General features: G+C 34.6%; 1 long non-coding RNA gene across 1 annotated transcript; it reads left to right on the top strand.

Moving 5' to 3' along the window:
• Nucleotides 1-2,998: 2,998 nt before the first annotated feature.
• LOC136810267 (uncharacterized) lies at nt 2,999-6,264 on the top strand. The gene is made up of 3 exons (XR_010847083.1): nt 2,999-3,060; nt 5,542-5,759; nt 6,073-6,264. It is a non-coding gene; the product is annotated as an uncharacterized lncRNA (long non-coding RNA).
• Nucleotides 6,265-14,029: the final 7,765 nt, after the last annotated feature.

Below are 14,029 nucleotides of genomic sequence, written 5' to 3'. Positions count from 1 at the left end.
TAATCACATTTGGCCAAAGATATTTTTCAATTGCTAAAGGAAGATTCCTGCTATTCCTGACTATGCTTAATTTTTCCAGTCATCCCCCAAGTTAAATATTCGTCAAAATTATTCAAATATTTTTCAAAATTCTTCATTTAAAAGTCTCCAAAGATTTGTTATTTTTGTATTCTTGTCTTGATAAAGCATTTTGTAATCATGGTCTTGTATTATCAATCCTAAATAGTACTACTCTCCATTCTTATTGTGTCATAAGACTTAAAACAAGGAATGACATATAAGCAGTCTGAAAGTTCTGTATCAATTAAATCAAGACCAATTTATCTTATTCTGGTGACCATACATAATATGTTTATCGAGCAACGTACAACTTCAACTGCTAAATATCCAACGTGGTCTGGGTAAAATTTTTACAGTCATAATTCGTTCTGATAGGAATTTTGATACTTTGATCGAAAGTCCAGGAATCCATAATCAAAGCCATACAATTCTCTAAAATTCGAAGTATGGTTTTTGCTCAATGTCTCATACAGGTACACATACACGTCAACATCTTGAATTGGGAATCCTGAATAGGTATAAAAAGAAAAGAAAGAAAATTTCAAAAACTATGGAATTTGACTTTCACTCTGCCACAGATTTTAAAGCGCACAGCACAGTGCTGAAGTTTTGTTAGATTATGTCACCAGTGCTAGCTGTGTATCCACAAGCAAAAGTCTTCCAGGCAATCCCACTCGGATACCCTCACTATCAATACTACTTAAATAATGCTAACGTAATGTAAACTGGCAATTCAAGAAAACGTTGAACGTGCATGTAAAAATTTTACTTTACTTAAAGTTGAGTGAATGTAAACAAACTTTTTTTGGAACGGTCTTCAAAATAGATTAGATAAAGCTTACTTAAAGCGTTTTCACTAGGTATTTTGGACAGGGAGGTGAAAACTACATGCACGTTCAAATTTTTCGTGACTGTTGCTATTAATAATACATCTAATCTTTAATGATGGGCAAGATAGCAACTATTCCTAGCATTTTATACCTAAGTCTATCCAAAAGAACTTGCTTATCTCTCATTCTGTCATTGGCTATATCCCAGCATTATCATAGCTATAGTTTATTCATTCCAATATTGATTGCAATTTTAGCCAGCCAAAAGTATTGGTTTTAGAGTGAGACCGCCAACAATTTGCTTAGTTTAAGATGGTTGAGGCATTTTATTGAAAAGATCTATTGGAGTGACTAAAGTGAAGGATTGATGCAGCAAATAACCAAAGGCCAAGGGAGACTCTATCTCTATTCTATCTATTTGGTTGAGTCGCATGAGGCTTTTAAGGCCCATTTTCGCAACTATAGACGCTTTCAATTAGCGTCCTGTCAGCACCTTGAACTAACTACCGTGAAGTCGGGTAACTTGAATCAGTTGAGGGAAACTTGCATAGCCATTAAATGACTGACCAATCAAAGCAGCAAAATTTCAAAACAAATGAACTACGCAGCTCTCCTCTCAGCTCTACTCTACCATTTTTGTTTTGATTTAACTTTGTATCTTAATGACCAGACAGGTCATTCATTTGAGGGCTATGCATGTTTGCCTCCACTGATGCAAGTTACCCCGATCTCACAGTACCCAATTCCCCCTCACATGGCATGGTTGACCCGAGCAAAGGTTCATTCACTTGCCAAGTGAACCGCTGCGAGTGGGAATCGAACCTCAGTCTCCTGCGTAGCAAGGCGCTGTGGTATAGTGATCATTGACCTTGGTTACTGCACAGGCGACTGAGGTTCGATTCCCACTCGCAGCAGTTCACTTGGCAAGTGAATGAACCTTCGCTCGGGTCAACCCATGCCATGTGAGGGGAATTGGGTAGTCAGTCCAAGGTGCTGACGGGGCGCTCATTGAAAGCGTCTATAGTTGCGAAAATAGGCCTTAAAGCCTCCTGCAACCAAATAGAAATAGAAACCAAGGTCAATAACTACTATACCACAGCGTCACAGAGTGGGCAGTGTAAAGTTTCAGCATCATTCTAGGCCTGATAAAAAGCATAAAAAGGGAAGCCTTTCTTAGGGCAACTTACCAGGAAAGAAAATGACTCTGTAACATTTTCTCTGTAACTCTTTCATTTCATATAAAAGCTTTATGATGGAAAGAAAATCATTTAACAAACTCACCTTTTACAATTCTATGGTCTTTTTAAAGAATTTTAACAGGATTGTCACATGTTGATGTTGATGTGTTCTGTGTCTGCTCTGCTCTGCTCTCTGCTGGCTGCTTGGTCGGTCGTCTGCAGGATCAAAAAACCCGTGCAAAATCGAAAGTGATTCTCGAGACGGGGGTAACGTTGGAAATTTGAAAATCATAAAAGTGATTTTTCGCAAGGTTAGCAATACATTTAATATAAAGTTTTAGTTTTGGAAGCTTATTTTCTGTTTTGTAATAAACAGGGTGTGCCTTTTTATTAAATGTGACTGGAAAAAAGTTGTGACAAAAAAGGATTTTCAAAGCTCTGTAGAATTTTACTGAAGAAAATTATGAATTTAGCACACTCGGGAGAAACTAAGTCAATCATCAAGGCTTTGAATACAGTTATTGGTTTTTTTAAAGGCTAGAAGGAACCCTTGCGAAATTTCAATTTAAAAATGCATACTTTTTCTAAAAAAACCAAAACCCCGTCTCAACATTGAAATCGCGCTTCCACTAAATCGCGGCGAGAGGTTTTAGTCACGTGACTGAAGTGCCTAGTTTTCGCTTTCGAGAATTGGATTTTACGGAAATCTGATTTTTGAAATTTTTGAAACTACAAATTCGGAATTTCAAATTTCTGAAATCAGTCAAAAATTTCCCAGCGTCCTTTGCGCGCTTAGTGATATATAAGAATCTTACTTACTTTTTCCCGTCGAAATCCGGTCACTTTTGATAGAGTCAACACTATATTAATAATAGAGATCAGTAGTTGTGACCTAAGCTATATCTGCCAAAGCGAGTTGATCAATTTAAAATGGCGTCATGAGATAGCGCCAGGGCTTCATCACAGGGCATCAAAGCTTACGAGGTTTTCAGGTAAATCTTCTGTCAGCAGTGCTAATATTATCATAAACGAAAGGTTAAATAATCGGACTACTGTTATGGCAAGTTTTGAATTACCGTTCTCTTCGATGCAACAGATTAAAACCTTACTTTTGGAACTCGAGTTAATCATTAATGACGTCATTGCACGTATTATAATCAAACTCATTCTTCCAGTATGATTTTAAAACCTCAGACCCATAAAAAGATGAATCATAGATATTTCCAATAATGATCAATAGCTGCAATCAACTGTTTTCAAAAGATAAAAAACATTACAGTAATCTACTATAAACCTATAATGAACTCAAAATCCTAAAATTCTTTGATCTTGTTGAAACACTCAATATTATGTTCATATACCGCTACCTGAATAGATACCTTCCTTCTGACTGTCTTTCTACTTTTACCTTTTCTGTAATTCCTCATGACATTGGGACTAGAGCCAACCATATCAGCCTCCTTTTCATCAGGAATGTCAATACAACCACCTTTGGCCTCCACTCCCTCACACGGCTAGCTTCACGTCAATGGAATAATTTACAAGAGCATCTTGATGACAAAAATCTGCAAATCATAGAACCACTAGATTTATTATCACATATTCATGAATTTTACCTCAACAAATACGCCCCTCAGGAACCCCCTCAGCAACAATAATTGCATACCAGAGTCTTATTTTTTTAACTGTATATATTTCATGAAAAAACTAAAAATGTAATACAAAAAGAAAAAGAAAAAAGATTTATTTAGGATATAGGATACTTTATTATTTGTTTTATCATATTTTATTTTATTTTGCTTAAAACTTTTCATTTTTTTATTAGGTTGCACCATTTGTAATTAGGTTTCTAAACTTGGTGTCCCTTCCTTCGGGTAAATATATGTTTTGAATTGAATTGAATTGAATTGAACTGTAAAAATTCTTACCCAACCCAACACAACAAGTATAGAAGATATTTGAATACTGCTTCTTGGATGGTAAGTTTATTAGCTTGGTTTACCTTTGCAAATAAATCTATCCTAATAAATCCCTGAACAAAATTTGGGCGTGTTCTCGAGAGCCGCTTTTTTCCGAACATTTTATCGCCCTTTCCAGACGGTTGTAATCGATATAGCTAATCGATAATTAATTGAGGAGGTATATCCATTAGAATCGATCGACGTCTAAAAAATCATGAATATCGATTATTAGCTATCGATGATATCGATCAGATATCAATCATATTGATCATATCAATTAGATATCGGTTCCATCGATCAGCTATGGAGTATATCGATTGGCTATCAATTTCTAATCGCTATTATCGATTATATCTCGTATAATCGATTATCGATTAAAATTCTATAAGCTAGGGAGGTCGTTCGTCAGGATTTTTGCCACGGCAAAAAGAGAAAAACCCAAAACCAAAATTCAATCCATTTAAACTTACTTTTCTACAATCCAAATTTGTTCATTCTTCATTCAGTCTGGGAAATCCTCTCAATACACCGTTTAGGAGTCTCGCTATCTTCACGGTACTCCATTGCAGAGGCCGGTAAAAATGGTAGGTAAAAATGCACACTTTAGTACTGTGAAAGGTTAGAGGAATGTAAACATTGTGAATTTCTTTCTCTCCTTTTAAAGAGAATGATTTAGATATTTGAACATGATATCAATGATAATTTATAAGTCTCTCCTGAAAATTTCACAAAAATTCATCAAGAGGAAGAGAAGTTATGATTAAAAGGAGTTCTTTACCTACCGTTTTTCTGCTATGTTTCCTTATGAGAACCAGATGTTTACCTACCGTTTTTTTACGGAGGAGAGTGAATTTTCCGTGGTCGCTAAAATCAAAACAATGGAAAATTGGATTGACGCGTGCGCAGTCGACACTCCTAAACGGTGTATTGCACGCTTATGTTCCGAGGCCGTAAGCGCGATATGATTTTTCAGTTTGAATTTATGTCTAATGTTATTGATTTTTGAAGTGCTTGTTCTAAGAGATGAGAGAATATAATTATTTTTAGTTTTCAAGAGAAGCAAATTTAATCTTTCTTCTACAAGATTACACTTTAATATAATGCCAATTATGCATGTAAGTTTTATATTAATACTTTCTTTTTGCATATGTTTTGCATACTTTCTAAGGGAATTTCACCACGGCAATTCAGCCACCATAATTTTTGCATACAATTCAATATGGCGGATGGAAAGGCGAAAAGGTCTATTTTGTTAATGACGCGCCTCAGCAGCCCCCCCCCCCCCACCACCACAATCTCATAACTTTTTACACCATTTTTTTCAAAAAAAATCTCTGGCATAAAACAGCATCAAAATTTATTTGGTCTTCTTATAAACTTACATCCACATCTGCTAATGAGTATTATGTAGAAGAAATCTGATATACCAAATCAAATCAAATGGACATATACATTTATACATTTTACATGTAGAAACCTCTGAAAGTCATGATTAAGTTTTTGTTTTTTCAGACATAATTTTCATCACCTGTCTATCAATCATTCAATTGTCGATATCTTACCAAATAGTCAACCAAATTATAATGTTAGTCCAAAAGAAGTGGTGGGTTTTAACTTTGCATTATGGAGTAGACGTGGTCGTGTACAATGATCTTAGACTGGGCAACCATAAAATGGAGGCGCGGTTTATCATTAGATGTTTTCAACAAAATCCAGAACATTTCACATGAGTGAGTATTTAAGTGTCTATTTAAAATTTTTATCTATTTTTACAGTAGCACTTTCAGTGGCTGAAATAATGGTCAGACATTGTTCGACCCCAATTGCTGGAATGTTTTACCCAAATAAATAATGTCCCTTTCCTTCCAAGTTTTTGTTTGTTGTTATCTTTCGATATCCCTATCTTATATCGGACTCGTATATCACCGCACTGACTTATACCGTTTTTCTACTATACAACATTGTTCCTTTGCAGGGCCTTCACACCCTCCGGGCTTCTTGTTTGATGAAAATGGATCATTTGATGAAATATTTTTTGTTTAGACTTTATTGTTGAGCATTGTTCATTGATGGAAAAGATGGTGTTAAAAGCAGACCTGGTATCATGGAACAAAGAGTATAATTTTAGTTTAAAAATCTAAAGAATTGACATGACAATGTAAGAAGAATACATTATTGCAATGTTTTCATTTTTAATGGTTTTTACTGGTTGAGTGTGTGTCACGCAGGTACTCTTGGGTTCCTAATAAACGAGGGGTCGGAAAATATTTCAAAAATTAATAAACGGGCAGACAGACATCATTGAATTTTTCTAAAATTTTGTATTTGATCGGGTTCTAGTTCTACATATATCACATAATACAATTAAAGTACAATATTGTAGCATAGGTAAATGATGGCCAAAGCAGATTTTCTAAAAAAAAAAACCTAATTTAGGTGTAGATATTTATTTGCATGCACTATAGGTTTTTTCATATTTGATGGATGGACTTGGTGATATTTAAATACTTAAGAGCCATTTTCTGTAAGAGTCAGGCAGGATCAGGAAGTGATATCCTCAGATTATAGTTCTGAGCAAATCCTGAAAAATAATTTTCATTTTGACCAAAATTCCGGAATTTACGGTAATTTCAAATTTCCACTATTTTGACCCAATTTTTGGACAGAAGCTAAGTAGCAACTTTGTAAAGGTGTAGAAATTCAATGGGGCACTCAAAGATTTATTTTTTGACTGAAACTGGTAGTATTCACAGGTTACTTGGGGTTTTGGTGAAAAACAGTGTTTTTTAAAATCTAGTCTGCTAGAAATAATGGGTCAAAACCACCTTTCGGAACCGCTAATTTCAAAAATAATGATTTTGGGGACCTCTTCTAGGGCTCACAACTTCCATTAGGGGTTTCAGAATGTTGCAAAACTTTTTTTAAATTGAAAAATCTATAAAATACTACAAATTTGGTGAAAAATAGTAAATCTGAGGGAAGGTGGTTTTGAGCTATGCTGAGCTATGACCATTAGAAATATTCACCGGCTACTAGGTTCCAGGCCACTTTTTGCAACTGGACAACATATGTGTTAACAAAAGTTAACCAAAATGAATTTTGAGCAGTCCTAAGGCTATATTTCTGGAATCAGAAAAAAAATTTATGTGAGCTACCCCCAAAATTTTTCTGACATCACTCAAAACCACCCTAAATGGTTTTCGAAAAATTAGCATTTTCCGGGTGAGTGGCATATCTACTAAGGCTTTATAAAAGGAGATTAGCCACTGTAAACATGCTTTTTCTACTCTGCACTTGTGACTTATTGTAATAATTCAACATTTGTACAATTATTTGGACTGAAAACTAAATGCCATTGCTCACAACCACCCTACAATGGTCTCTGGAATAGCATTTTCCGGTGAGTAGCTTATCATGATAAAAAGGAGATTGGACAATATAATCATGCTATTTCTGTACTGTTGTCTAATTATCGTAATCATTTAATTTTGGTACAATATTTGGACTAAGAACCAAATGACATTGCCCAAAACCACCTCAGAGAACCAAAATTTTGTATGAATCATTAAAGAATTAGTTGATGAGTCTTAATTGTAGGTATTGAACTCGATAATAAATAAGCTAATTAAAAATGTTCATTGTAAAAACTTGTTCTCCAATTCTATTATATAAAAGTCTTTTTGTGACAACCAGAAATGGCGATTATTCTTTGGTAAAGGGGCATTAATTTCCCCCAAAACACCTTTGTATTCGTAAAAGCATTTTTCTTCTATTGAACGATGAACCAAGGTATTATTGCCAGTATTTTGAGCATATTGTAAGCATGCAACAATCAAGACCTGAAATTCAATTCAAATTTATAGAAATTGACTCAGAAATTCACAACTTGAAGTAGATTTTGAAATAGATTCTCCAGTGGCTCAAATTAAAATCGCCATAAAAGCCTTGAAAAAAAGTAATCATCTTTAATCATTCCTGGAAACCAATTTGTGCCAAATCTGACTGCCACCCATTCATCATTGATATGTTGGTTGCTTGGTTGATCAACAAGATCAATCTCCTTAGGCTGTTCGTTGTCAAACTCATCCATTAATAACATTGTAGATGTTTCTTGAATCATTTCATACCGTCAGCATTTTCATCATCTTCATCTTCATTTTCTCCTTCTTCATCATTGTAGTTGTTTATCTCGTCTTTGCTATAACCTTTCAATTCTTGGCTTGTTTCCGGTGTTGGTCAGGAATGATGAAGCCTTAAAAAAAAGCAGTAAGTTTTTTAATATTTTAGATTACAGTTTGCTTGAATAAAAAATCACCCAGCTTTTTTATTCCAATTAAAACAAAGTTTTTCTCTAATTGGAACTCGTTTGGGAAAAATTCGGCATAATAGGGCATTTACTTCTTTTGAAGAAGTTAATGAAAACTACCAGAGAGTTTATTTGGCAATGGTATGTTTCAATTTGAGTTATATCTATTGAGACAAGGTGGAGCGTGATGCTGCAGATCGAATCTGTGTTTTGACTGAACTCGCCAACCTTTATGGATTATAAAGGATCAGTCTGTTTTATGCAACAATTATTTTTAAATTCAAAATCACATGAGTGTGCTAGTGTTTTCATCTTACTTTATATAAAATCTTTCCTGTTACGAAGTGTTCATTACTTTCGAAAATGAAAAAGGAAAGGACGGAGTGTCTCATTTTTCATTTTTTTGAAAGATCGAAGATAAGCTACCGATATATTTTTTTGAAGAAATGATTATTTTCTATTTTATGTCGTAGCTGAAAACATCCTAATATCTCGAGGTATCTTTTGGGTAAATAAGGTATGAAAATGTTATCAAAAGGGATCCCAAAGGAATGAATCTGAATTCATTGATCTGATTTCCATCTGACATCTAATTCACGTGCTTATTCTCCACTATGTTCTACTCGAGGATGTTTTGGCGGGAAACGTAATTGTTACAGCGATGAAGAACAAAGTACCAATTAAAATACAGACCCGTAAGTAATTCGCGCGCGACATTTCCCGGAGAACGAGAGTTGTCTCATGGCTTGCATATTTTATTTCAGTTTTTGTTTGAACCATATATTTTTCTTGCTTGAAGATAAAAATAAGATTGTTGAACGTGAATTTATTTTTTAATGAATCAATATTTTTTGTTCAATTATTTTTTCGCTCTTGAATACAAAAATCAATAATGTTGAATAAAAAATCAACTTTGGTTTAATGAATAATTTCCTTGATTGTTGAATATTGCTACCAGAAACCAACCATACACCGCTGCTTTGTTTCTTTTGAAGAAATTTATCATCACCGAAAGTAAAATCAAAATTTTGCAAAGTTTTTGAAAACGAAGATTAAATTAGAAGTATTTTACGGGCCTAAAGCTTTGTTAATGCAGCATTAAAATCTCAAATCAAATTAATTTTGTGACGTCAATATTTCGTTTAATTAAGATAATAGCGAGGTTACGCAAGGGTTTATTTAGGACGTGAAGTACGACTTGAACCTGTACATAATCTGGTCCAGCAAAATCTTTATACGTATAATCCTTAATTGATTGTGCACAGGTTCAAGTTGTACATTTCACATCCTATATAGCCACTTGCACAACCTCGCTAATACCAACCAAATTGGACGTCATTCGTACTCAAACTGACAGTATTATTGATTTTTAATGTCATCCCAACGATGGTCATTCTTTGTGAGTTTGAGTACGACACTTGTTTTATACTTTTTTTGCTCAGAATTTCACGTGATCTAGTCGATGGTATCTATTATGGTTTCATATAGCTTATTGGAGTGAAACGCTTATTTACCCCAAATCCACTTTGATCTATTATGACCCTCCCCCCCCCACACTTCGTCGGGGAAAATTTTCGTCCGGGAAAAATTCGTCACTTGCTGGTAGTTAGTAAACGCATTAAGGCCGGGGAAAATTTTCGTCACTTTTCCCCGACGATATGGTATGTAATTTATTTTTGCTCTGAAGAATAAGTTAAAGAGATTTAAAACGATTTTCTTCACTTTTGTAGGGGATCAACCTTCTGGATCCGTGACATCTTTCATGTTTGTTTTTAAGGAGAAAGATTTCAAAGACTCTTTGAGAGGCCTGGGAAAACCTTTTAGTTTATGAGCAAAAGAGCAAAGTTCCAGCTAGTTAAAACTGCTTAGACCCTGCCAAGATTCCCAATATCGAAATAAGCGCCGCACTACCCAAAACTACGAAAATTGAATAAGCACCGCGGCACTTATTAGAGGAAATACGGTACTTAATATTTATCTCATATTCCGAAGCGTTCAAAGATCCCGCGTCCACATAAGTGAAGTCAATTGCTGACGCCGAGGTGAAAATGGTAGTTGGACTCGATTAACCCTGAAAAGAGGGCACTGGCACTCAGAGCTCTTTTTGGAAATTGCTGATCAGCAATTTCCAATAATGGGATTTCGTGTCGCAATTGAGGTTATTCACAAACGAGGGGTTTCTTAATTTTTCGCGGGAATTTAGTAATTTTGCGATTCAGGTTTGAAATGAGTATTTCGAAAATGGATCGAAATCTTTCATAAAGAAGTTCTTCCAAATTCGCAAATAAGCCGCCGTCTCAAATTTCCATTGGGACTTAATTTCTTTCAAAATTACGTAACGCAGGGCTTGAAAGATCGAGCAAACGACGCAGGTATGAAAGAAAATCTTTTGACTCTACCTGAGATTATAGTAGAGACCATTCAAAAAGTACATACACTCTGCTGAGGGGGGAGGGGGTCTCTCGAAAGGCGTACAAGAACGTACGCGGGAGGAGGTGTCAATTTAGAAGTGTACGTACGCTTTGCAAATTTTTGAATACTGTTTTAAATTAAAATTAAAACTTTAGTCGATACTTAAGTCTCCTTCTCCATTTGATACCTTAAGGGAACTTATTTTGGCGGGAACTAATTTTGGCGAATTTGGCGAATTTAGACGAAATTCGCCAAATTTAGTTCCCGCCAAAATTAAATATTATGCTCACTCGCCAAAATAAGTTCCCGCCAAAATTAAATTTTTTGTTTCCTTGCCTAAATAACCCCTGAAATTCATCAAAATTGCTCAAAATAAGGCAAAATAAGGCAAGAACAGATTTACGCTGTCATTCGCCAAAATTAGTTCCAGCCAAAATTAAAAAAACTCACTATTCGCCAAAATTAGTTCCCACCAAAATTAAATTTTTTAAAGATTTTCGCTGCTCGCCAAAATAAGTTCCCACCAAAATAAGTTCCCACCAAAATAAGTTCCCTTAAGGTATCTAAAAAGTTTCAGCACAAATGTAAACCAGTAAAGAGGGTAAAGTTTGATCTTATCTTAAAATAATCAAAATCAAGATATAACTTGCGTCTACATTTAATGCCTGCTAGAATTTCAAAAAAATTCTCCTAAGGGGGGGGGGGGTAATCGGAAAAGCACGAAATTTGCCTGTATTTGAGCGTACGTACTTTTTGAATGGTACCTATTAGGAAAATTGGGGAAAGTTTTTGGAGGGGGAAATAAGCAATCAAGTGAAATTTTTGGACGGGTGTTGAAAAGTCTTGGCTGCCCCAAAAATGCGGACAAACAAATAAACAAACAAACATTCTGAGATTCTAGCTCAACTGAAGTTGAGAAAAATAATCAACGTCACAGACAACCGGGCAACTATCCGTGCCTGTCAATTGTATTGCGCAAAAGTCAGGTAGGGCCGTAGCTTGTACCAAACCCTACTTCCTTATGTAGCTGACAATAGTAGGGTTTTTTACGTTTAGATAGATTTCGTGTGCACGCGTGTTTTCAAAGAGCCTCTAAGTGAAGTGCAAATTCTGATTGTCATCTGCAAAACAAAGCCAATTAAATACTCTTGGGACATTAAATTACAAAAAATTTAACTATTTTTAGCTTTTTTATGACACATGTAATAAAAGTTGATTCTCACGTTAATTGTTTTCAACAAAAATGCATGTAATTAAGTAATAACATTTCACAAACAAAGAAAATTTTCAAACACTCCATTGTCTCTCAGATCTGGGGCTATACAACACAAGAAAATCGTCTAAGCGTTACAAACCCACACACGGCAAGATTTTTTTGAAAATCGTCCCGCTGTGCGGATTTGGGACCAATTAAGTATAAGCCCGAAGGTCTAGAAGTCAATCTCCTTGAAGCCAACAAATCCTACCAAAGTTGCGCGGTCTTGAGCGGCTCGCCTGGTTTTTACACAAATGACAGATTTAAACTAAAATTTACCGCTAAATTTCGAAAAAAATATCAATCGTAAACAAAGGAATTGCTAGATTGAATCTGTCGTCAAAAACGCGGCGCATTTTTTAAGGCTTCACTTTTTCTTGCCTGAGAAAGGTTAGAGATTGAACTCTAGCCCTTCGGGCTTCAAACTCAATGTTTGGGACAGGCTAGTAGGGCCATGGATTTATCATAGAACTCTGGATACACAACGAGCTGGTTTTTCATCGATTTCTCATGTTCTAGCCTTGTCCGCAGTAATGACATTATTGTTCACCCTCCTCTATTCACTAATAATTTTTCGTAAATTTTTTTATTGCATTTTTCATCAAAACACAGCTATGCAATTCCCAAATGAGACTTAAAGATCCCTCAAGAGAGTCAAAGGCATCAAATTGATTGCTAATGATATGTCGTTATGACGTTTCAAGCTGTGAGAAAGATGCGACAAACATGCTATGTATAAGAAATTGAATGTTGACACCAGAAAATTTCAAACTTCCACCTTGCCACCGCGTGCCTCCAAAAGATTTTCATATCACTATGAAGCCAAGATACTCCAGTCTAACATATGTCAATCCTAGCTCTTCCCAGGAAAAAATTGGAAAGATATTGCCAACCTTATTTTCAGCGTCATTCTAGGCTTTTTACTAAATTTTTCTTGTTTGATGAAGTTTTTTTCACATTTAATTTCATAAATGTATTCGTTAAGGTATGTGTACACCTTTTTTCCGATTTTTTGTCAAAAAAATTTTTTTCAGTTAAAGTGGAAGAAAAGTTATTGGATTTCATTTTGGTAAAATCGCGATCTTAAAATCTTTTTTTGATCCAGAGTTATAACCATTTAAATTTCAAAACAAAGTTCGTCTTATGATGGATTATTTACTCAAATAATTGTCTCTTTCGGAAACAACAAAGACAAAAGAGAGAATTCAGCTGATGTTTATTCTCACCTCTATTGAATAGTAATATTTTTGACACATTTCACTGATTACTCAAATAAACAGCAATCATCTCGTTAAAAATTTCAAATTGATGTAGAAAAAAACGAAATTTTACCACACCATACTACTTTTAACGAAGTTAAAGTCACCCATAGCATTTAGATATCGACTTCATTCTTTTTTTATGAGATTCCCAAAAGATCAAACTTAAAAATTGTCTTAGGATTTTATTTCTAACCGAGTTGTTTTTCCTCGATTTACAGATAACTGAAAAAAACACATTTAAATTTACTTTTTTATCGATATTTTTACAGAATTTAGGATTTAAAGAGTTAAAGTCAATTCCAAAAAAAATCCCAAGACACTTTTTTAGTTCGATCTATTGGGAACATAGTATCGAAATTATTTTTTCAAAATTCAAAAGCTATGGGTGACTTTAACTTCTTTAAAGTAGGTAAGGTTAAAATTCTTAAGATTTTAATTATATCCTGCCCAGTTTTTTAAATTCAGCTGAAACTTTTACCATTAGAAAGAGAATATTATTGGCTTTCAGAAAATATATACTTTTGATATATAAAAATTTGTTGTTCTAATGATATGATCAATTAAAGAGAATATGCCAAGAAAGGTGAACACATACCTTAAGCTTTCTTGCTTTCATTTTCAAAGTTGCATCCGGTAAATATACAAAAACAAGAAGTTACAGGACTTTTTAGAAACGGGATTATTAATCATTTTTCAAAATCAGGGACCTTCGAGCCGCCATGACAGTGGTCCTTTGCGGACAAAGCTAGAACATCGATTGTTTTC

Source organism: Clytia hemisphaerica, unplaced genomic scaffold (genome assembly GCF_902728285.1).
Source record: "Clytia hemisphaerica strain Z4C2 unplaced genomic scaffold, Clytia hemisphaerica genome assembly, whole genome shotgun sequence".
NCBI classification, from domain to species: Eukaryota; Metazoa; Cnidaria; class Hydrozoa; order Leptothecata; family Clytiidae; genus Clytia; species Clytia hemisphaerica.
The sequence above is the reverse complement of the archived record's forward strand: the minus strand, read 5'-3'. Positions and strand labels throughout refer to the sequence as shown.